Consider the following 24,781-nt stretch of genomic DNA (forward strand, 5'->3'; position numbering starts at 1 on the left):
TCTCATTGCATTTAGTTGGCTACTTGCTGTAAATCGCAGACCGGTGTCATATTTGAATCGCTTGCCATTTCCAAACCGCAACTCCGATTCCGGCGTTCTTTATATCGTTTTCAAGCGATTTTGTCTCATCTTTCCAGTGGCACACTTGGATTTCCATGTTGAGTCCAGGTTCATGCATTTCCTGTCATATCTTGCATTTTGCATCCCGCATCGCATTCCGCATAGCATATCATCATTGCATCATATTGCTTGGTCTTGCACGTGGTTGATTGTATCCTTGTTGCTTGTTTGTCTTGTTTGGGTACAGCCGGGAGACGAGTTCGCTAACGAGGAGCCCGTTGAGTTTGCTTTCGAGGATCCAGTCAACTCTGACAACTGTGCAGGCAAGATGATCATACCCTCGAAATCACTACTATCTTTGCTATGCTAGTTTGCTCGCTCTTTTGCTATGCCAATGCTACGATGCCTACCACTTGCTTTCAAGCCTCCCTAATTGCCATGTCAAACCTCTAACCCACCATGTCCTAGCAAACCGTTGATTGGCTATGTTACCGCTTTGCTCAGCCCCTCTTATAGCGTTGCTAGTTGCAGGTGAAGATCGGAGGCCATTCCTTATTGGAATATTTATTTTCTTGATGGGATATCATTATATTATCTTGTTATCTTAATGCACCTATATAATTGGTAAAGGGTGGAAGGCTTGGCCTCTCGCCTAGTGTTTTGTTCCACTCTTGCCGCCCTAGTTTCTGTCATATCGGTGTTATGTTCTCGGATTTTGCGTTCCTTACGCGGTTGGGTTATAATGGGAACCCCTTGATATTTCGCCTTGATTAAAGCTTTTCCAGCAATGCCCAACCTTGGTTTTACCATTCGCCACCTAGCCTTTTTTCCCTTGGGTTTCCGGAGCCCAAGGATCATCTTATTTAACCCCCCCCCCCCCCCGGGGAGGGCAGTGCTCCTTTGAGTGTTGGTCCGACCGAGTAGACTGCAGGGCCACCTCGGGGCAACTTGAGGGTTGGTTTTACTCGTAGGATGTCTCATCTGAGTGTGCCCTGAGAAAGAGATATGTGCAGCTCCTATCAGGATTTGTCGGCACATTCGGGCGGTGTTGCTGGTCTTGTTTTAACCTGTCAAAGTGTCTTGAGTAACCGAGATACCGAGTCTGATCGAAACGTCTTGGGAGGATGTCTATTCCTTCGTTGACCGTGAGAGCTTGTCATGGGCTAAGTTGGGACTCCCCTGCAGGGATTTGAACTTTCGAAAGCCGTGCCCGCGGTTATGGGCAGATGGGAATTTGTTAATGTCCGGTTGTAGATAACTTGAACCTTAACTTAACTAAAATGATTTCAACCGAGTGTGTTACCGTGATGGCCTCTTCTCGGCGGGGTCCGGGAAGTGGACACGGTGTTGGAGTAATGTTTGCGCAGGTTGTTCTCTAGTTTCTCGCTCGCGCTTTGCCTCCTCTTCTCGCTCTCTTTTGCGAATAAGTTAGCCACCATATTTGCTAGTCGCTTGCTGCAGCTCCACATATTTTTACCCTGTCATACCTTTAAGCTTAAATAGTCTTGATCGCGAGGGTGCGAGATTGCTGAGTCCCTGTGGCTCACAGATTACTATTACACCAGATGCAGGGCCTGATGATTCCGCTCCAGCAGACGCGTATGAGCTCAAGTTGGAGTTCGACGAAGACCCTCAATGTTACTATATTTCCTTTCCCGATGATCAGTAGTGGTGCCCAGTTGGGGGTGATTGGGACCGTTGTCGCATGTTGGGTTCTCTTTTATTTTGGCGCCGTAGTCGGGCCATGAGTGTTTGGTTGATGTAATGTTATTTATGTACTTGATTGACGTGGCGAGTGTAAGCCAACTATGTTATCTCCCCTTTATTATTCATTTTACATGGGATGTTGTGAAGATTGCCTAACTTGCGACATATGCCTTCAATGCGATTATGCCTCTAAGTCGTGCCTCGACACGTGGGAGATATAGTCGCATCGAGGGTGTTACAACGAGCTCAAGTGCGACAACACCAACATCATCATGGCGATGCTCACCAAGCGCAAATGCACAAGTCCCAACAAGCCCTACTTCACGCCAAGGCAAACCTTCTTGAGCATAAGAGAAGACCGCAAGACGAGCACCACCAAGACGGAGCTACGGCTGCACCAACCACTTCGGCATCTTTGCCAAGTGTTCTCAAGGCATCTTCGCCTTCAGACGTACGGCATCTTTGTCTACTTCCCATGAGTTCGCCTACATCGACATCTTCACCAACGAGGCGACCACCTATGGGCGAGGGCGACACTTCCATCTTCGGAAGCCCCTCAAGGAAGATGGCCGATCATGGGAATTTCCCTTCGGTCATGGAGACGAGCTACGAGGTGCCACATCATATGGGCCTCCAACAACAAGACGGCGGCAAGATGGTTGAGCTAGGGCCATCCCCTTCGACAACGGCGACGAGCATGAACATCTTCAACAACATGAAGACGGCGCCCATATTGGACTCATACTCCGAGTCAAGCTACGAGACCGCACATGAGACCTTATCTTCGGTCTTAGAGGAGAGTGATGATGTGCCATCTTCGGCCTTCATCCATGGCTACGACTATGACATGATTGAGCATGGAGACATTTGCACCTACATCTCTCCGACACCCACATATGATGAGATGTCCCAATTGCCATGTAAGGAGAGCCACCACCCCATGAGTGAGATGAGTGACTCCACCATATGTGACATTGAGTGCATTTCCTACAAGAGGATGAGTGTGACCACCACTAGCCCCACACGTGAGATCATGCCACACACCCTATGTGAGGTTGAGAGCCATTTGAGTGACTCCACCCACCATATGAGTGAGAGCATCTTACCGGGAGTGAGTGAGCCACAACACTTAGTGAGTGAGGTAGTTGACACGGCATGTGAGGCCACTATGATTTCTAACAACTTAACCTCTACTCCGAGTGTGTTTTCTTCTTTGGTGCTAGGTCTCCTACATGACGATGTGCCTATCCTCGACGAGTCCATACCTCCAATGGAGACGGCGATGGCCATGGTGGACGATGATGCACCCCCACATGGTTCCATCAAGTTGAAGATGACGATGACTCGGTCTTCGACACCTCACCTACAACACATGAGCGATGCTCCAAAGGTAACATAGGTGATGGTGCTTCTCTTGTCCCACTAGTGGACTATCTCACCAATGATTTCTTGCATGATGTTGATCCACCCATGCTTCATGCTAGTGCGAATTACTCATGTCATGACTTACCCATTTATGATGAATATGATGATGAGCATGTTGATTTGCCTAGTTGTGATGGCATGCTACATAGGATCTCATGTGAAAATTCTATTGGTCACGTCATGTTTGACAATCCATTGAACTTGTCATATGCTATGAGTGAGATCGCCCATATTGCATCATTTCAATCTCAACATAGTAACTATGCATGCCCCATTAAAATAAATCACATTTGCACTTATGGCATAGATGACGAGATGATGGTCATTGGCTTTTGCTTTTCATGTGATGATATTGCCATGCTTCCTTTACATGATTTGCGCAATTCATCTACTATACCATGCCATGGTCACATTGTTCCGAATATGCTTTGTTTTGGATGTTGTCAATATTCTCTAAGAGATGTTTCCATTAATGCTCATGAGGAGACCCCCATAGTTTCCTCATAAATATTAGGAGATTTTGATGCATTCCATACATTGCATGATTCTCATAATTGCTTGCACCATATGCATTCCATGAATAACAATGCTCTAGATATTTCCCACGATGCATTACACAATTTGAGTCTCCATTATCCTATACATAATAACAAACCTCTCATGATAGATGACATGTTTCTATATCACGCATCTCATTTATTTGAGCATTGGATATTTTGTGCTAACCAACACAAGCACATATGCATCATGATGGATGATGTGTACATATACCACACACACACAATTTTCCCTTTGTCTTTGTTTTGTGTATGTACTCACATATACTCGTCAACCTCTCAATCACAATAGTTGACGAAAGGAGTTCTTGAGAGCAATGATGACTTGGGATCCCGTGGACTATCCTTACCACCATTCCCTTTGCGCTAGGACTACGCGCATCTCTTCTACTTGGCTCTCACACGGCTATGGGCTATTTACCACTTGCTACATTATGCCCATTCTATCGTGCTCACTTTGCATGTTACGCATCTTTACATGATTTTGCCATGCAATTGTGACCCTTGCTTGCATCTACCCATGATTCTGTTCGCACACGAACACGTCACGTGTACCCTCGACGCTGGGGGTGATGCACCGCAACTCGCGTCGAAGGAGTCTCACCGGAAGCGCGATTCGCAAGACGACCGGAGAGAGCTTTTGAGGACCCGAAACCCCACACTCCCGGAAGGGACCCCGTCGGGGAGTGCGGCGGCTATGGGCTGCCCTAAGTCGGTCAAGCCGCCCCTAGAGCCTCGGGATTCGCAGCTCTCCAACACGAAGAACGACGAAGAACGACGAAGAACAAGGGAGCAAGAACGGGGGAAGGACAAAACGTAGATGAAAAAAGTGGTAGATGCGTTGCGATTGTGTGTTGTTATTCAATCGGCCGTCACCCCTTACATATATATGAGGCGGCTGGACTTTCCGTACAAGAAAAGGACTCAAATCCCATCCAAAACATCAAAAGATAACCTAACTCGGACTACGAGGGCTGGAACTTCCGGTCAGCCCGGAACTTCCGGGCTGAAATTATATCAAGTAGCCCTCTTGCACTGAATCTGCAGGTCGCATACTACTTCGGATGACAGTGGTCCCAGAAGCAAAGTTGTAGATCTTGCAATGGACAAAAACTCTTCAGTTGATCACTTTTTTATCCGAGGTCATCTTGATGTCGAAATCGGCCCCGCAAATCTGCAAACAATGTTAAAATTTCAGTTTTCGGGGCGCACCGCGTGCAAACTTTCGGTTTAGCCCGGAACCTCCCCGGAAGTTTTGCCCGGAACTTTCGGGGCAAACTTATGCAGCACACTGTTTTGGCTCTAACTTTTGCATACGAACTCCGATTTAGACGTTTTTTACATCGAAATCGGTCGTCTTAACGAGACGAAGACAATCCGTGTAGGAACGTTTCCCATACGAGGTCGTCTTGAAGGCCTAATTGTCCGAACAATACTCTGAATACAAAATCATAATTTTTTTAGCATAGTTTCGGCCCTTGAGATGAGGTCGGATGGCGATAACCCAAACTTCAAAGATGTTCATATCGACAATATGAAACTTTTTTCATGTAGATCACTTCTCTATTTGAGGCCATCTTAATCAAGTTCTTAACCGCGCCAAAATCTGGTGTCAACACATGCCCCCCTGTTTTTCGGCAAAACTTGTGTGCCGAAAAATAATTTGCAATGTATTTGTTCTAAGGACGATGTCAACACTCCATCGGCCATTCATTTTTCTTAGGACGATAATTATGTATCGGCCATGTTTATGCTAAGGGCGATAGTTATATATCGGTCGTTTGCCTATCTAGGCTTCTTGCCACACACACTTGGGTGATACTTCTTTAAATATTTGCCATTGAGAGCTCGAGGTAATAATGTGCCTTGTACGGATTCCACCAAATATGAGTTTCTAGGAACAACTCTTGTAATCTTAAAAGGACCTTCCCAACTTGGAGACCACTTCCCGAATTTTCTATCTTTTGAACCAATTGGTAGAATCACCTTCCACACGAGATCGCCAACTTGAAAATTCTTCAACTGGGCCTTCTTATTGTAAGCTCTTGCCACCCTCAACTTATCTCTCTCTATGGCATTCAAAGTAGCCAAACGTTTATCGGCGACTTCATCAATATTGTCCATCATCAAGTTATAGAAGCCCACCGCCAATAACTCATTTTGTTTGGCTATTCTCAAAGCATTCAAATTCACTTTCACTGGTAAAACGGCCTCTTGACCATATACGAGCTCATATGGAGTTACCTTTGTAGCACCATGCCTTGAGATTCTGTGTGCCCACAAAGCTTCGGACAATAGCTCATGCCATCTCCTTGGATTATCCTCAATCTTCTTGATGAGCTTGATTAATATTTTATTGCTAGACTCAGCTTGTCCATTGGCTTGGGCATAATATGGAGAGGAATTGAGCAATTGTATCTTATATGATTCGGTAAATTCTCTAACTTGATGTGACATAAAAGGGTCTGTAGTTAATGTTTGAGGAATGCCGAATCTATGAATAATATGCTCAGTTATGAATTGAATTACCTCTGTATGTGTCATATTTTTGAGTGGTATTGCTTCAGACCATTTAGTGAAATAATCAGTTGCCACCAACACGAACCGATGCCCCTTTGAAGAAGAAGGATGGATCTCTCCAATAAATTCTAATCCCCAACCTCTAAAAGGCCACGGCTTGATAATAGGATGCAACATAGCAGCAGGAGCCAACTGAATATCACCAAACTTTTGACAGGCTTCACATCCTTTATAATACCTGAAGCAATCATTAACCATTGTCGGCCAATAAAACCCAGCACGTCGTAATAACCATTTCATCTTGGGAGCCGACTGATGAGTGCCACAAATACCTTCATGGACCTCTCCCATAGCAACTCTCGCTTGGTCCTCGTCCAAGCACTTTAAAAGAACATCATCAACCGACCGGTGATAGAGACCATCATATCTCATTGTGTACTTGAAAGCAATACGCCGAACAGCCATGTCCACCCTTTTACTAGGATCACCCAAATAATCAATAATGGGTCTCCTCCAGTCTTGATTTTCTCTTGCATTAAATATTTCATTAGTCGCCGAAACGGTGGGCTCTGGTTCGGCCTCCCCTATGTTGGCAAGACTAGACATCGGCCTTTGAGAAATATGAAACATGCCACGATCAACATGATAGCCGGATGCTTGTTGTGCCAACTCATTTGCTCTCCAATTGTCATGTCTAGATATATGAGCAATGCTAAAATAATCCAATTTAGAAATTATATCTAGACATTTATCAAGATAAACATTAAGTGATTCGTCAAAACATTGAAAGACTTTGGATATTTGTTGCACTACTAATAACGAATCACCAAAAGCCTCAATGTGTGTACCACCTATGGCAAGCAACATCTCTAAGCCAAATAACAATGCTTCATATTCGGCTTGATTATTTGTGCAAAAGTATTCTAAGCGGCATGAGGCTTCAAAAACAGCACCATGAGGAGATATATAAACAATACCAACACCTTGGCCATTGCTACAAACTGAACCATCAAAATATAATCTCCATGGTACTAATGAAACAAGGTTTATATCAATATCACGCTTGTCATCAATCCGATGATCAACAATAAAATTAGCAACAATTTGGCCTTTCATGGATTTCAGAGATTCATAAGCCAAATCATACTCAATTAAAGCATAAGCCCACTTGCCAATTCTACCACTAAGAATTGGCCTATGCAACATGTATTTGATGACATCGGTTTGACAAGCTACAATACAAGTACTATGCACTAGATAATGTCTCGATTTTGTGCAAGCATAATATAAGCATAAGCATAATTTATCAATAAATGTATACCTTGTTTCGGCGTCCAATAAGCATCGGCTCAAATAAGTAATAGCATGCTCCTTTCCTTCGGTCTCTTGACTCAAAACAGCACCAATAACACCTTCCTCTGTTGCAATGTAAAGTGTAAATGGCTCCCTGTGCCTGGGCGCTTTCATAACCGGAGGAGTGCACAAATATTTCTTAATCATATCAAATGCCTCTTGCTGTTTTGCCCCCCAAGTAAAATCAACATCATTCTTTAACCGAAGGATAGGAGTAAATGCATCAACCTTCCCTGATAGATTGGCTATGAACCTCCTCAAATAATTGACCTTGCCAAGGAATTTTTGCATATCTCTCTTACATGTTGGAGCCTCTACTTTCTGTATAGCTTCTATCTTTTTGGGATCAATTTCCATGCCATCTTCATGAATAATGAAACCCAGAAACTTCTCAGTCGATACACCAAAGGCACACTTCAAAGGATTCATTTTCAGCCCATATTTCTTCATTCTTTCAAAAGCCAAACGCAAATCGGCTAAGTGAGATTCAAAAGCATCTGATTTGACAACAATATCATCAATATAGACCTCAAGTATAACACCAAGTAAATCATGAAAAATTAAATTCATAGCCCTTTGATACATGGCGCCAGCATTCTTTAACCCAAAGGTCATCACCGTCCACTCAAATAAACCAAGGAAGCCAGGGCATCGAAAAGCCGTTTTGGACATGTCTTCTTCGGCCATAAAAATCTGATTATACCCCGCATTACCATCAAGAAAGCTAATGATCTTATGTCCAGAAGCATCATTAATAAGCATATCGGCTATTGGCATGGGATACTCATCTTTAGGTGTAGCTCTATTCAAATCTCTGAAATCAATGCACACCCTCAACTTGCCAGAGCCTTTCTTCTCTACTGGCACAATGTTAGAAATCCACTCGGCATACATGCAAGGTCTAATAAAGTTAGCTTTGAGCAAACGACCAATCTCTTCCTTGATCCGGTCATACGTTTTTGGATTAAACGTTCTGGCCGATTGCTTGTATGGCCTAAAACCGGCCTTTATAGGTAATCGATGCTCCACTAGCTCTCAGCTTAAACCTGGCATCTCATGATATTCCCATGCAAAGCAACAAACATATTCTTTCAATAGCTCGATCAACTTAGCTTTATGATCGGCTCTTAAATTTTCGTTTACAAATGTCGGCCTAGGAATTGAACCATCTCCTATATCTATCTCTTCTAATGGATCGGCCGATGTAAAACCTTGTCCTAACTTATCCATATCATCTAACTCTTCTATGGACTCATACATATCGTTCTCATTGGACCGATATTCTACAAGACACTTTTGTAACCACTCTGAGTTAGGATCCATTTAAATACATCATACCTTGGAGCCAATTATCGCCAACCGGCTTTAAAGAAACGGGCACGAAACCACTTTTTGGGGCGCTAAGAAAATCAAATTCTGATAAGTCGCGCCCCATCAAGCAAGTAGCATTGGGATGTTGCCAATCCACCGATGCATCGGCCAAAGCAACACAAGCCGAATTATCCGCATGAATGACTTCTACTTCATCATCAACCCATTGAATTAAAAATTGGTGCATAGTAGATGGCACACATTGGTTTGCATGAACCCAATCGCGGCCTAATATCACATTGTAGTTACCTTGCACCTCGGCGACAAAGAGCGCGGTAGCCAAAGTTTTGCTTCCCACCGTAAGTTCCACATACATTACACCTTTGGCTTCAATTTTCTATTTGCCTTCAAATCCATTAAGCACCATGTTGGTTTTTATTAACTCTTCATCAGGCAGCCCCAATCTTTTGAAGACCGAATATGGCATAAGATTCACCACAGCACCACCATCGACAAGCATTCTAGCAACCGGTGATCCATTAATATGACCTTTAAGAAACAATGGCTTCAAGTGCGTCACCGATTCTTTTGGCTTCTCGAATATAGAATTTTTACGACCAAAATCTAACTGAGCTACTTCCCCTTCTTCATCTATAGCACGAAATTCAGCGGGTAAGTAATACACCATATTAATATCCATACCTTCATGAACCGGTGTAGACTCATAATCAAGCATTTCATATTCTTCCTCAAGCATGTCCACTGACTCTGAAATATCTCCAAGTGAAGAGGAAGTAGTAGGCAAAGTGGACGATGTGATAGTAGCCGCATCGTCCTCCGTTAGTGGTGTAGGTGTTGCTATGACCAACGCAGAAGCTGCCATGTTTTCCTTTTGCTTTGGCCTCCAGACTTGTTTTGGGGGTACCATGGGACGGCTTTCATTGAATAATTTATCCCTTAGCTTTTCTGCTTCTTGTTCCTCCATCTCATGACTCCTCATGCGTTGCAATCTCCTTTTTTGCGCCTTGGTCAGACCGGAAGGACACCACTTAGGCTGAGTATATTTTGGATCCCTCGACTTGGCCTTGCTTGTGCTAGCTTCATGATCATTAGCCATGGGACCTTGCTGGACAGCAGCTACATCTTTATTAGAATCAGCCGGATTATCAACAATAATCGGTTTGATTATTAATTCTTTAGTGCCTATCATAATAGTTTCACCACTAGTACTCTTCTCCTTCTGCTTGCCAAGCTCTGAAATTTCAGCACTTGGTGATTTGGCACGCCACACTTGCCTGCTGACCCTTTTTTGATTATCCCGATTGACACCATTGTTCAAACGGCCTCGTGTGGGATAAGAAAGCCTCTCATGAACGGGCCTCCTTGGTTCTGCCCAACCCGGATGAAAAGCATAAGGGGCCATTGGGGGCTGCCCCCATCCTCCATTGAAACCACCTATGTAGTATGGCGCATAGGGGGGTGGCGCCATCCATGGTCCCGGTGCCCATGACCCAAATGGCCTTGTGATGAGGACATCAATACCATTGTTACACCCACAGCCCCTGCTGCTATACATACTGGACCAATTACTAAAGCTCGCGCACGCCAATTGAATTATCAGGTACGTTCGTTTCTTGGTAACGATTCTAATGTTCATGAGAATATGATGCTGCCTAAATTGGATACCTTTGTTTTTCTTACAAATGAAGGGCCTACCTTGGGCAAGAAAGATGAATCTTGGAGCAAGTTCAAGCATGGAGATGATGGCATGCGCAAGGGGATCAAGAACGGAGTTACAAGTGATGATTTCAGGACTTTGAAGCCACCATAAGGAGTGCATGAAGCCTTGGACAAAATATACAAGATGCCACTTCATAAATTTCGTCCAGAGGCTATTTTAGGTGCTGCGTCACCTTATTATTGGGCCAGGCCCATGTATTTTCGAAATACTTGAGTATAGGCTGTTTTTAGAGTCCGTATGTGTGGGGAAACAAGAGTTAGGGTTGGTTTCGGACCCCTCCTCCAAGGGCCACGAAATCCTCCCCTCTTCCTCCATATATACAGCCCTTAGGACGTCGTTTAGACTTTGGGTTTTGTTTAGATTAAAAGTTCGCCATAGCTGCAACTTCGCGTACTTCGTTTGTGTTCAACGACCAGACCAAGGCGTCACAGAACCCCACCTTGATCAATAAAGCTTTCATCTTATATTCGCAATATCCATATTGCAATCTCAGTTTCTTGCTTGTTCTTCGTTTGCTCGCAGGAAACAGACCCTTGTGGTCAGGTTGATCGTGCTCCGACGTGGTCAATAACCCTCAGAAGTTGGTTTAGCGATTGCTAAGGCGCAACGTCTCGCACGTTCGTAGTCAGATCGTCAAGGTCGACTCCCATGGAAAACGATAGCCACCATCTCATCGAAACATCGGGACACCTTTGCCTCTATCAAGTGGTATCATATTCACCACCACATATTCACCACCAATCTGAGTCCATATACGCCACCACATATCCGCTGCCATCATGCCAATCCGAGTCCACCTGCAACATATATCCGCCACCAGTCCGATTTCCACCACATTCATCGCCGCCGCCAGTTCGAGATTCCACCAGATTCATCTCCGCCACCAGTCCTAGTCTGAGTCCAGTATTTGTTGCTTTGTTTTCGAGTTTCAGCTCACGCGATACTCCGAGCCGTGACAGAGTAGGACTACCCAACTTTCGAGCCGTTCGTAGAAGAAAAATAGTTCCAAACTAAAAAACTAAGTCTGGAAAATTCTGGCTAGGCAGTTTTTAGACCATTTGTAGACTTTTTTCGAAAAAAATTGTTGCGGAGCAAAAAAGTGAAAAAAAATGAAAAAAATTCAGAGTGTGCTCCTCCCTTGTTTTACGTGCAGCGCCATAATTTTGTTAGTGTTCTAGGCTCGCGTCTCTAGCACGGTCTAGCCTAGGACCAGCACAGTATCGTCGTTGAGCGTTTATTCAACTTTGCATCTCTGAATTGATTATTGCTGACCCTTTTTGCCACCATATTATAAGCCTTCCTAGCTCCACATACATCTACGTCGTGCATTTGACTCTCCCTGGTAATCGCTCTATCCAAGCTTTGAGAGTTTTGACTACGACAGTTGCCGATCACCGCCTGCTACTGGGTAAGAACTGGTAAGAATTTGAGATTTGCTTGACGGATTTGTGACACTCCACCACCGCCATTTTCTAGTAGTCTGTAGGATCATATTCTTGTGTGTATCTATTGCTGCTAACCATGGCAGGATCACAACCCAACGCGATTGACTGGGAGAACATGACGAACAAAGAGTTACATGATAAGTTTCAGCAAATGATGAGTGGACAGGTGGAAGATGTGCTAAACAGATTTGAAGAGGCCATGGAGAAGATAGATGGCATTAAGAAGGCGTTTGAAACAAAGCTCGATAACAAGTTTAATGAATTGCTCGTGCGTCTTCCACCGCCCGCTGCACCTGTCGCACCTCTACAACAACAACAACAACAACAACAACAACAACAACAACATCATCTTCCAAATCAAGTGGGACGAGCACAACGCGTTCCCACTGAGCCTGGTCAAACTTCTGGTGCTATTGTACCTACTGTTGGTGCTTCTGTCGCTCCTCCTGATACTGCAGAGGTGGAGGACCATTACGAGGATGAGGTTGATCAAAATCAGAACTACGTGCAACCACCAGCACCACCACCACCAGGTCATCCTCATGCATATCATCGCAACGGTAGGGCTGCACCACCAGCTGAGGTACATGACCATCTTCCTAAACTAAAATTGAATATTCCACCATTTGAGGGTAGATATGTTCCTGATATATATCTTACTTGGGAGTTAGAAACTGAACAATGATTTACATGTTTACAATATCCTGAGGAGAGACATGTTCCTGCTGCTGTTTGTGCTTTCACTAGCTTTGCATGTGTTTGGTGGTCTGAACATTGTAGATTATATCCTATTCCAACTACTTGGGCTGCTTTGAAAACTGCTATGCGTACTCGTTGGGTTCCACCATATTATCAACGTGAATTACTTCAAAAATTCCAGCGCTTAAGACAAGGAAAAAATTCTGTAGAAGAATATTATCAGGAATTACAAACTGGCATGATTAGATGTGGTATTGTTGAGGAGAATGAAGCTATGCTTGCACGTTTTATGGGTGGATTAAATAGAGAGATTCAGACCATTCTAGAGTATAAGGAGTATACTAATATCACTCATTTATTCCATCTTGCTTGTAAAGCTGAACGTGAAGTGCAGGATCGACAGGCATTGGCGCGAACTAACTTTTCTGCAGGTCGATCTTCATCATGGACACCACGTGCATCCTCTACTTCCACTCCACCAGCACCTCCATCAAGTGCCACCTCCAGTCGTGATACAAGAAATCAGGCACAACCACCACTATCTGCCAAGAGCACACCTGTCGGGCCTGCGCAGAGCTCTTTTTCTTCCATGGCATCAACAGGGCACACAAGTGATATTATTTGTCGTCGTTGTAAGGGAAGAGGACATTTTGCGAGAGAATGCCAATCTCAACATGTGATGATTGCTACTGAGGATGGTGGGTATGAGTCCGCTAGTGACTATGATGAGGAGACTTTGGCTCTTATTACACATGAAGGACACGGTGGAGAGGATTCTGATCATGAGACGCAATACATGGTTGCTGAAGATGCTAACAGGTATGAATGTTTAGTTGCTCAACGTGTTTTGAGTGTGCAGGTTACACAAGCTGAGCAAAATTAGAGGCATAATTTGTTCCATACAAAGGGAGTTGTGAAGGAATGTTCTGTTCGCGTCATCATAGATGGAGGGAGCTGCAATAACTTGGCTAGCATGGAGATGGTGGAGAAGCTATCTCTCACCACAAGACCACATCCACATCCTTACTACATCCAATGGTTCAACAACAGCGGCAAGGTTAAGGTAACACGTACTGTTGGTGTGCATTTTAGTATCTCTGCATATGCTGATTATGTAGATTGTGATGTGGTACATATGCAAGCATGTTCCTTATTACTTGGTAGACCATGGCAATTTGATAAAAATTTTGTACACCATGGTAGAAACAATCAATATACTCTTGTTCATAAGGATAAAAATATTTATTTGCTTCCTATGACTCCTGGATCCATTTTGAAAGATGATATTAATAGAGCTAATAAAGCATAACAGGAGAAAAATAAGAGTGAAAATCATATTGTGGCAAAAGAATTTGAGCAAGAAATGAAACCTAATAATAAACCATCTAGTGTTGCTTCTGAAATTAAATTGAAAAGTGCATGTTTACTTGCCACAAAATCTGATATTGATGAGCTAGATTTCAGCAAATCTGTCTGTTATGCTTTTGTGTGCAAAGAGGCATTATTTTCATTCGAGGACATGCCTTCCTCTTTGCCTCCTGCTGTCACTAACATTTTGCAGGAGTTCGCTGACGTATTTTGATGTAGGGTAGAAACCCTAAGCCCGATCTTTCACGAAAGGAGCGAATCCCGCGATGAACACGAAGAACACGAGGAGGGAAACGAGGGGAAAATCATGAGGGGAACAAAAGAGAACACTCAAACCAACAAGAATGATCACACATGCGCTAGATCCATGAACACAAAGGGAGATACAAGATCCAAAGTCAACAATGGACGATACAAGAGGTAACCGGTTCTTCTCCATGAGGAGGTCTTGAATCCACGGGGGGATCTTCCCTTAGAAAGGGGGCTTGAATCCAAGGGGATCTTCTTCGAAGAGGTCGCGGTCTCTCGCAAGGAGGAGATCCGATATGGATGAGCGTAGCTCTATCTCTCAAATGAGCTATCACAATGCTAACCTTCAAATGGTGGAGGTGGAGGAGTATATATAGTCTAGGGCCACGAAGGGGTAATTGAAGGGGTACATGGGCCTCGGCCCGCAACTGGACACAGCCAGGTACCGGACGTCCGCTGGGGACCGGTCGTCCGGTGGCTCGTGGGCGGCCGGACGTCCGGTAGGGGCCGGTCGTCCGCTCGTTCTGGCTCGGATGCTGGTGTAGCGGATTTCCGGTCTGGACCGGTCGTCCGGTCGTTGGTAGGGCTGCAAACGAGTCGAGTTTGAGTGAGTTGGTCTTGGCTCAGTTCAACTCATATTAAAATTCGAGCGAGCTCAAACTGAGTGAAGCTCGAGATCGAGCTGTAGAACATGGCTCATGCTCAACTTGTAACGATCTCGAGTCGATCTCGAGCTAGTTTCGAGCTAAATGAGACAGTAAAAATTATAAATTTATGGCGATTATTCCAACTAGATAATGCACAACATGACATAAGAAAGCACTAAAAATGTTATTCCAACCAAGACCATTATAATATAAATTTCTTCAAATTAGTTTGACTTATTCTTTCACAACCAAAAGTCTAGTATCAACAATAGATAACAATTCATGACAGACATATAATTTGGAAAATAAATTATTGGCCAAAAATCACCAAAAGTTGTGGCATTATGCAGGTCGGAGATGATCTTGGAGTTGTCGTAGGACTTGAACTAATTCTCTCCATCACCGTAACTGGCACAACCGACCTGTATATTAGAATTTATTAGTTTCAAAGATAATACAAACAATGCAACAATTCGAATGAATGTTCATCATATTACATTTGTTTCCTACTAGTCCGTAGAAAACAAAGGTTCATATGCTGGGACTTTTGCCAAAGAAAAATTAGATATTTAACACATAGTCGACTACGTGCCATAATTAGGCCAAAATCTTCACCACACTTAATTAAGCTTCCATGTTTGCTGGTAAATAAATTGGAGAAAAATCATGGGCATCATATATGGTAACAAATTCTTTTATTTCCATTTAATATATGACATGATCATTTAACATAATGATATTATGTCGAGCTATCGAGCTAAAATTGAGCGAGCCAATATTGGCTCAAGATCGGCTCGTTTCTTGGTCGAGCTACATGAAGTGTTCAAACTCAGATCATTTCTTTTCGAGTCGATCTCGAGTCAAGCCAAAAAATGAGTCGATCTCGAGCAGCTCACGAGCCTCGAGCTTTTCTTGCAGCCCTAGTCGCCGGTCGTCCGGTGGCGTCGGACGTCCGCTCGTTTGGCTCGGGTGCAGGGACACCGGTCGTCCGGTCTGGACCGGTCATCCGGTGGATCTTCAGGCGCCGGACGTCCGGACCCGACCGGTCGTCCGGTGGCTGGAGCTTCTTCGACAGCTCTTCTTCTTGCGTCTTCTCTTCCAGGCTTCCCTCGCGGATGGTGTAGGTGTTCCTTGGCGCTTGCACTCCTCCTTGTCATCTGTGAAGTTCCAACAATACCTATGCATGCACACGAGAGGGGTGTCAAGTAGTATACCATCCTCAAAGGGGTCAAGTGAACACGTGTAAAGGGGAAGATTCACCTTTAGGTATGAGAAGTAGATGCCGCACGTGTCACTTGCCAAATGGACTCTTGACATGGTGATGCCTGTAGGATGCTTCGCATCATCTCCCCTCCCTTGGGAAAGATCCGACCTCGGATCGAAATCCAGATCACCATGAGAAAGAGATGGCTTCGCCATGTAGAAGTGGGCATTCACCAAGTTCTTGTCATCTTGAAGCTAGCAATGGGCACTCTCCAATGTCGCACCGTGTAGTGATTCCTTCAAAAGGAGCAAGGACAACAAACACTTGGAAAAATGAATGTGGTTAGCGTTAGTGCAAAACCAAGCATTCAAGAGGCGATTCACCAAACAAGTGTCGTCATCATGCAAAGCATATGGTGTGACAAGGGATTGTGACATGGCATATAAGTGCATAAATTGAGCACAAGCAAAGATATCATGGGGACAAGCATGTAAATGTGAGGTATTGATGCAAATATGTTGGACAAGTGAAGAAGCATCTACCTCAAGTTCATAGTAAGCATTCACAAATTGCTCAATGAAAGGTCTATGGTAGGCATAGGAATCATTCACAATACCAAATAAAATGAAGTGTCTAAACACATGTGTCAAGTGCAAGACAATCCAATCATAATGTGCATTGGGTGTAGTGAATATCGTGTGGCACTCAACACAATAGAAAGAGCAATTGTTCATCATGTGTGAGGCAATCAAGTCAAGCATAGTAATCAAGTCGTGCAAGCTAGTAGTGCGAAGATGCAATAAACTAGAGGAAATCATGGCACTCATGTCATGTGAGCAAATAATAGACATAGACAATGCACATGACATATCGCAAGCACGAACACAAAGCAAGATGAAAGTATCATAGGCATGGGTACAAAGCAAACATAGCAATAGCAAGCAATATCTCCACCAAGCTTGCAAATACACATACAAGTATGAGAATCAATCATCATGTGTAATGCAAAGCATGGGTCACAAATGCATGGCAAAAGCATAGTAATGAGCACATCATGCAAAGTGAACATGGCAAGATGGGCATAAAATATGTAGTGGACAATAACCCATAGCCAAGTGAGGGTCATGTAGAAGAATTGTGCGAAGTCTTTGCGCGAAGAGAGCGGTGGGAAAGACAATCCATGGGATCCCACGTCATCGTTGCTCTCTAGAGCTCATTTTGTCAACTCGTGGGATTGCGAGGTTGACAAGTATTCATGGGTACCTACACAAAAGAAACACAAACCAAAGAAATTGTGTGTGTGGTAAATGTACACATCATCCATCATGATGTGTATGTGCATGTGAAAGTTAGCACAAGATAAGCGTTGCTCAAAGAAATTGATGCATGGTATAAGAACATGTCATCCATCATGAAAGAATAGTTATTGTGTATAACATGATGAGGATGCAAATTGAGCATACAAGTATATGGCACATCAATAGCATGTTTATTCATGGGAAGCATATTGTGCACATAAGTATTGGGATCATGCAATGGATGGGAGTGATCAAAATCTCCAAACATGTATGAGGAAACTATGGGGGTCTCCTCATGTGCAACATTTGAAACATCATACGGAGAAAATGGGCAACACCCAAAACAATGCATATCTGAAGCTAGGTGGTCATGGCATGGCATATGAGATAAATAATGCAAAGGGAGCATATCAATATCATCACAAGAGAAACAAATGCCAATAACCATGGGCTTGTCATCTATGCCATAAGTGCAAATTGGGTTAATTTGAATGGCATATGCATAGTCACTATGAAGAGATTGCAAATATGACATATGATTGATCTCATGCATAGCATATGACAAGTCAAGCGGATTGGCAAACATGGTGTGACCGAGAGAATTAGCACAAGAAATCCTATGTAACATGGCATCACAACTAAGAGACTCCACATGGCAATCATCATACTCATCATAAATGGGTAAATCAACGCATGGGGAAATCATACTAGCATGAAGCATGTCAATAGGGGGATCAACATCATGAAAGCAATCAATGTCAAAATGTCCACTAGTGGGACTAGAGCATCACCGTCACCTATGTTACCGTTTTCATTCCACTCAAATGGTGTAGGTGAGGTGGGAAAGACCAAATGGTGGTCATCTTCATCTTGATGGAACCATGTGGGGGGTGCATCATATTCCACCATGGCCATCGTCTTGTCCAAAGGTAGGACGAAGTCGTTGAGAATTGGCACGTCATCATATAAGGGACCTAGCACCAAATGAGAAGACACAATAGAGGTAGAGGTCAAGTCGTTAGTGTTGAAAGTGGCCTCGCATGACCTATCAACTATCTCACTCTCTCTATGTGGTGGTTCACTCACTCCCTCCAAATAGGTGCACTCAAACTCACATATGGTGGAGTCACTCATCTCACTCAAGTGGTGGGGGTTGTGGCTCTCCTCACATGGGAATTGTGGCAACACATATATGGGGCTAGTGGTAAAGTCACTCTCACTCTCAATATGGTGGCACAAGTCACTCAAGTCATCATACGTCGCCGTGGTCGAAGGGAAAATCCCATGCTCAACCATCTCATTGTCGTCACCGTGTATGAAGGCCGAAGATGGCACATCATCACTCTCGCCTCCTAAGATGGAAGCATCATCCTTGCTTGCCACCTTGTCGCTCGCCTCCAAAGCTTGGTCCTTGAGGGTCTCCGTAGTCGTACTCGTCGCCGCACCGTCTTGAAAAAGAGTCATGGAGGACTCGGCATCATCAATGCCACAAAGAGGAATGTCAGTGAAGTCGACCTTGGGAGCATCTTCTTGGAGCTCGTCGGGCTTGGATGGTACTATCCTCATGCTCGTTCTCATGGAGCTTGGTCGTCGCGAAGTGAGCTTGGGCTCGAGAAGCCTTGGCCTTCATGAGTTCTTGTTCCGCCTTGAGAGCACCAATGTAGTTATCGTCGAGGGACTTGTAGTTCTCGAGGAAGATTGTCTTGGAGATGTCATTGTGCAATCCCATCATGAAGTGGAACTTCATCGAAATGGGGTCGTCCACGCCGGCTCGTCGCAAGGCAATCTTCATCTCCTTGAAGTACTCATTGATGGACTTGGATCCTTGGATGGTGTTCTCCAATTGGCGTTGAAGTTGTTCCGTGTAGGTTGGAGGCACAAACTCTCGCCGCAAAGCTCTCTTCGTCTTGGGCCAACTCATGTCATAGCTCTCCGAAGGTGTGTGAAGCCACCATGTGGACGTGTAATCGTGGAAGTTCCTTGTGGCGCACTTCACTTGATCTTCGGGAGGGACTTGATGTAGCTTGAGGTAGTCGTCCATCAAACGCTCCCACTCGAGATACTCCTCGGGTTCTTGAGTCCCATAGAAAGGAATCGCATGGTCGATGTCGAGGTCATAGTAGCTCGTGGAAGTCGCGGACTTGAGCTTGGGGAGCTTCTCTTGAGCGTAGTCTTGAGGTGCTTGTTGGCGAAGATGCCATATATCCGAAGGCGAAGATGCCTTGAAGTCGCTTGGCGAAGATGCCAAAGTGGTTGGTGTAGCCATAGCTCCGTCTTGGTGGTGCTTGTCTCGCGGTCTTCTCTTGTGGTCATGAAGTTTGGACTTGGCGTGAAGTAGGGCTTGTTGCGACTTGTAGGTAGGCGCATCTCGAGCATCTTCATGATGATGTTGTCATTGCCGTGCTTGAGCTCGATGTAGATGTCGTTCGTCATCGTCGTGCACATGTTGCTTGGAGGTGACTTGCCCTTCATGACGAGGTGGATCACAAACGTGATGGTGGTCGCCATGGAGATGTGGACGAGGACGACTTGCGCTTGCATCATTTTTGTGCTCCGAAGACCTGTGACTTGAACGTCGCCGCCTTGAGGATGATGAAGGGGAAGAACGGTTGATCAACAAGGTCCGAATCTCCTCCATCCTTGCATCTTGCTCCTCCTTTTGTGCGGAAAGCTTGTCGTTGATGTAGTTGTACACGCCGTTGTTGTTGTGGAAGACCGGAGATGAAATGCCTTGCCTATCCATCACAAGATTCAAGCCAATATGAGTGGAGAAAGAGAAGAACGAATACTAAATGTACCTTGACCGAAGTTGAAAGTGGATCAATGATCACTCCAATGTGGACAAGGAAATAGCACAATTGCTACCAATTCTTGTCGGTTTCTCACACCTACACAAGTAAGTCTTATGGTGGAGCTCGGTGAGGATAGTGGCACAAAAATTTAATGCAAAATGTTAGCAAGAGTCAATAATGTTGAAAGAGATTCACAAATTCGCAAGTGTAACAAGTAGACCAATAGCAATATGTGGCACGCGGAAACACACACACGGATAGATAAATGGGGTCGTGCAACCAAGGATGAACACAACATGTGGAATCCACGGAAAATGCTCGTGTTGCACAACTCAAGAGAGACGCTAGCACGATTGCTCACTAGGCGGATACGACACTTGTGCACAACCTATAAGATGCAAAATGGATAACTTTCTATCCCAAGTATGCTATGTATGTATGGTTCCCGGTGTTTGATCCAAGATGATCGGATATGACAATCTTATGCAATGTGGTGGATGCTATGGCTATTGCTTACAAGCTTCTTTGCTCTTTCTCTTTTGCTTAAAAGCTTATTCTTTTTTGTATATGGCCACTTTGCGAAATGCACAAACCAAGATAGCAATTGTGTATATGCGGAAACAAACTTGAGGCACACGAGATGATATGATACCGATATGGTATGGTATGTATGCAATGTATGGTGTTGATCACTAATGTGCACAAGTAACGTTGCCGGCAATACTCAAATGGCTAGTCTCGATAGGCAAGTAACACAAAATGGGCTAGGGGTTATCAATGCAATGACAATGGAATGTACAATGGAGGGATACCACGATAACAAGATGATATGGAGGTTACCGTCCGTGTCGATGATGAGTGGCGGCGATCTTGATGGAGATACCAAGATGATGGAGACTCGTCCCTAAGTAGCCGAAACACCTTAGGAAACGGAAAAACCGCGAACTCAAAATCTCAAATGTCAAATGGTGGTAGCGGGATGTGGTGGTGGTTGCGGAAATGCAATGATGGGTTTTGTGAGTAGGCAATGCGGAAATGAAGGGTAAGGTGGTGTACTATACACGGCGTCAGAGTTGGAAGACGGTCCCTAAGTAGCCGAAACACCTTAGGAGACACAACTCACAACACAAACAAAATTGGGTTAAGTTGGGGTGGCGGAAGTGTGTGGTGGGTAAGCCTATGCAGAAGTGGTGGTGGTGGTTGATGAGGAAGCACCGTCCCTAAGTATCCGAAACACCTTAGGAGACTCAAGTCACAACTCAAACAACCGCTAATGCTATGGGGAACAAAATTGGTTAGGTTGGGAAGTCGGTGGTGGTGTAGCGGATGATGTGGTGGAAGCCCTAGGCAAAGATGCCAAAATTGTGAAAATTTGATGGAGTCAAATGGTGATGGTAGTATTTTTGTGGGAAGGAGGATGTCAAGAGCTTTCCAACGAGCTAAAGAACGCGAAAATCGGACTACGGATGAATTAGTTATGGCCGAAACAAAAATCAGCCGAAGTTGATATCTACAGGTAGCGGACGTCCGGAAAAAACGGTCGTCCGGTCAGGTCGGGTCGGAAATCCGCTGATTCTACTCGGGTTAGGGGGTTCCGGTCGTCCGGTAAGGTCGGACGTCCGGTGGTTCCTGCGGCTCCGGACGTCCGGTAAGGTGATGGTCGTCCGGTGTATCGGGGTCAACTCCAGATCCGAGATTCAGGACGCAATTTTGGGCGGAATTTGGGGATTTTAGGGTCAAAATTGATGAGATTTCGTGGATGAAAGATGGGGAAACTTGGGGAGATGCTAGATCCACTTGAAACCAAGAAAGTCCATGGATCAAAATCAACAAAACATCATCAAACCAACAAATCACAAAAAAATGGGGCTATTTTTGGTGGGGATTTTCGAATTTAGGACGAAATCAAGCAAAAGAAGGCTAGAAAACGGTGGGGGAGGCTCCGAAATCGTGATCAACGTGGCTCATGATACCAAGATGATGGTATCAAGAGACAAGCTGGCTCTTAAACCAAGATGATGTAGGGTAGAAACCCTATAGCCTGATCTTTCATGAAAGGAGCGAATCCTGCGATGAACACGAAGAACGCGAGGAGGGAAACGAGGGAAAAATCATGAGGGGAACACAAGAGAACACTCAAACCAACAAGAATGATCACACATGCGCTAGATCCATGAACACAAAGGGAGATACAAGATCCAAAGTCAACAACGGACGATACAAGAGGTAACCGGTTCTTCTCCGTGAGGAGTTCTTGAATCCACGGGGGGATCTTCCCTTAAAAAGGGGGCTTGAATCCAAGGGGATCTTCTCCAAAGAGGCCGCGGTCTCTCGCAAAGAGGAGATCCGATATGGATGAGCGTAGCTCTATCTCTCAAATGAGCTATCACAACGCTAACCTTCAAATGGTGGAGGTGGAGGAGTATATATAGTCTAGGGCCACGAAGGGGTAAGTGAAGGGGTACATGGGCCTCAGCCCGCAACTGGACACAGCCAGGTACCGGACTTCTGCTGGGGACCGGTCGTCCGGTGGCTCGTGGGCGGCCGGACGTCCGGTAGGGGCCGGTCGTCCGCTCGTTCTGGCTCGGATGCTGGTGTAGCGGATTTCCGGTCTGGACCGGTCGTCCGGTCGCCGGTCGTCCGGTGGCGTCGGACGTCCGCTCGTTTGGCTCGGGTGTAGGGACACCGGTCGTCCGGTCTGGACCGGTCGTCCGATGGATCTTCAGGCGCCGGACGTCCGGACCCGACCGGTCGTCCGGTGGCTGGAGCTTCTTCGACAACTCTTCTTCTTGTGTCTTCTCTTCCAGGCTTCCCTCGCGTATGGTGTAGGTGTTCCTTGGCGCTTGCACTCCTCGTCATCCGTGAAGTTTCGACAATACCTATGCATGCACATGAGAGGGGTGTCAAGTAGTATACCATCCTCAAAGGGGTCAAGTGAACACGTGTAAAGGGGAAGATTCACCTTTAGGTATGAGAAGTAGATGTCGCACGTGTCACTTGCCAAATGGACTCTTGACATGGTGATGCCTGTAGGATGCTCCGCATCATCTTTCCACAAGACGTGCCACCGGGATTACCACCTATTCGAGGGATTGAGCATCAAATTGACTTAATTCCCGGTGCATCATTACCCAACTGTGCACCATACCGTACCAATCCAGAGGAGACGAAGGAGATTATACGTCAAGTACAAGAACTGCTCGACAAAGGTTATATACGCGAATCCCTTAGTCCTTGTGTTGTTCCTATCATTTTAGTGCCGAAAAAGGATGGTACATCGCGTATGTGCGTTGATTGTAGAGGCATTAATAATATTACTATTCGTTATCGTCATCCTATTCCTAGGCTAGATGATATGCTTGATGAATTGAGTGGCTCTACAATATTCTCCAAGGTTGATTTGCGTACTGGATACCATCAAATTCGTATGAAATTGGGAGATGAATGGAAAACAACATTTAAAACTAAGTTTGGATTATATGAGTGGTTAGTCATGCCTTTTGGGTTAACTAATGCACCTAGTACTTTCATGAGATTAATGAACGAAGTTTTACGTGCTTTCATTGGACGATTTGTGGTAGTTTACTTTGATGACATATTGATTTATAGAAAATCTTTGGAGGAACATTTGGAACATTTATGTGATGTTTTTATTGCTCTACGTGATGCGCGTTTGTTTGGTAACCTTGGAAAGTGCACCTTTTGCACCGACTGGGTATCTTTTCTTGGCTATGTTGTTACTCCACAGGGAATTGAAGTTGATAAAGCGAAGATTGAAGCTATTGAGAGTTGGCCGCAGCCCAAAACGGTCACACAAGTGAGGAGTTTCCTTGGCCTCGCTGGTTTCTATAGGCGTTTTGTGAGAGATTTCAGTACCATTGCTGCACCTCTCAACGAGCTTACAAAGAAGGATGCGCCTTTTGTTTGGGGTACCGCACAGGAAGAAGCCTTCACGGTATTGAAAGATAAGTTGACACATGCTCCTTTACTCCAACTTCTTGATTTTAGTAAGACTTTTGAGCTTGAATGTGATGCTAGTGGAATTGGATTAGGAGGTGTGTTATTACAAGATGGCAAACCTATTGCATACTTTTCTGAAAAATTGAGTGGGCCTAGTCTGAACTATTCTACTTATGATAAAGAATTATATGCTCTTGTTCGGACCTTAGAAACATGGCAACATTATTTATGGCCAAAGGAATTTGTTATACATTCTGATCATGAATCTTTGAAACACATTAAAAGTCAAGCAAAACTGAACTGTAGACATGCTAAATGGGTTGAATTCATTGAGACTTTCCCTTATGTCATTAAACACAAGAAGGGTAAAGAAAATGTTATTGATGATGCATTGTCTCGTCGTTATACTATGCTTTCACAACTTGACTTTAAAATATCTGGTTTG

The sequence above is a fragment of the Triticum urartu genome, chromosome 6A (genome assembly GCF_056163025.1).
Source record: "Triticum urartu cultivar PI428250 chromosome 6A, HENAU_Tu73, whole genome shotgun sequence".
NCBI lineage: Eukaryota > Viridiplantae > Streptophyta > Magnoliopsida > Poales > Poaceae > Triticum > Triticum urartu.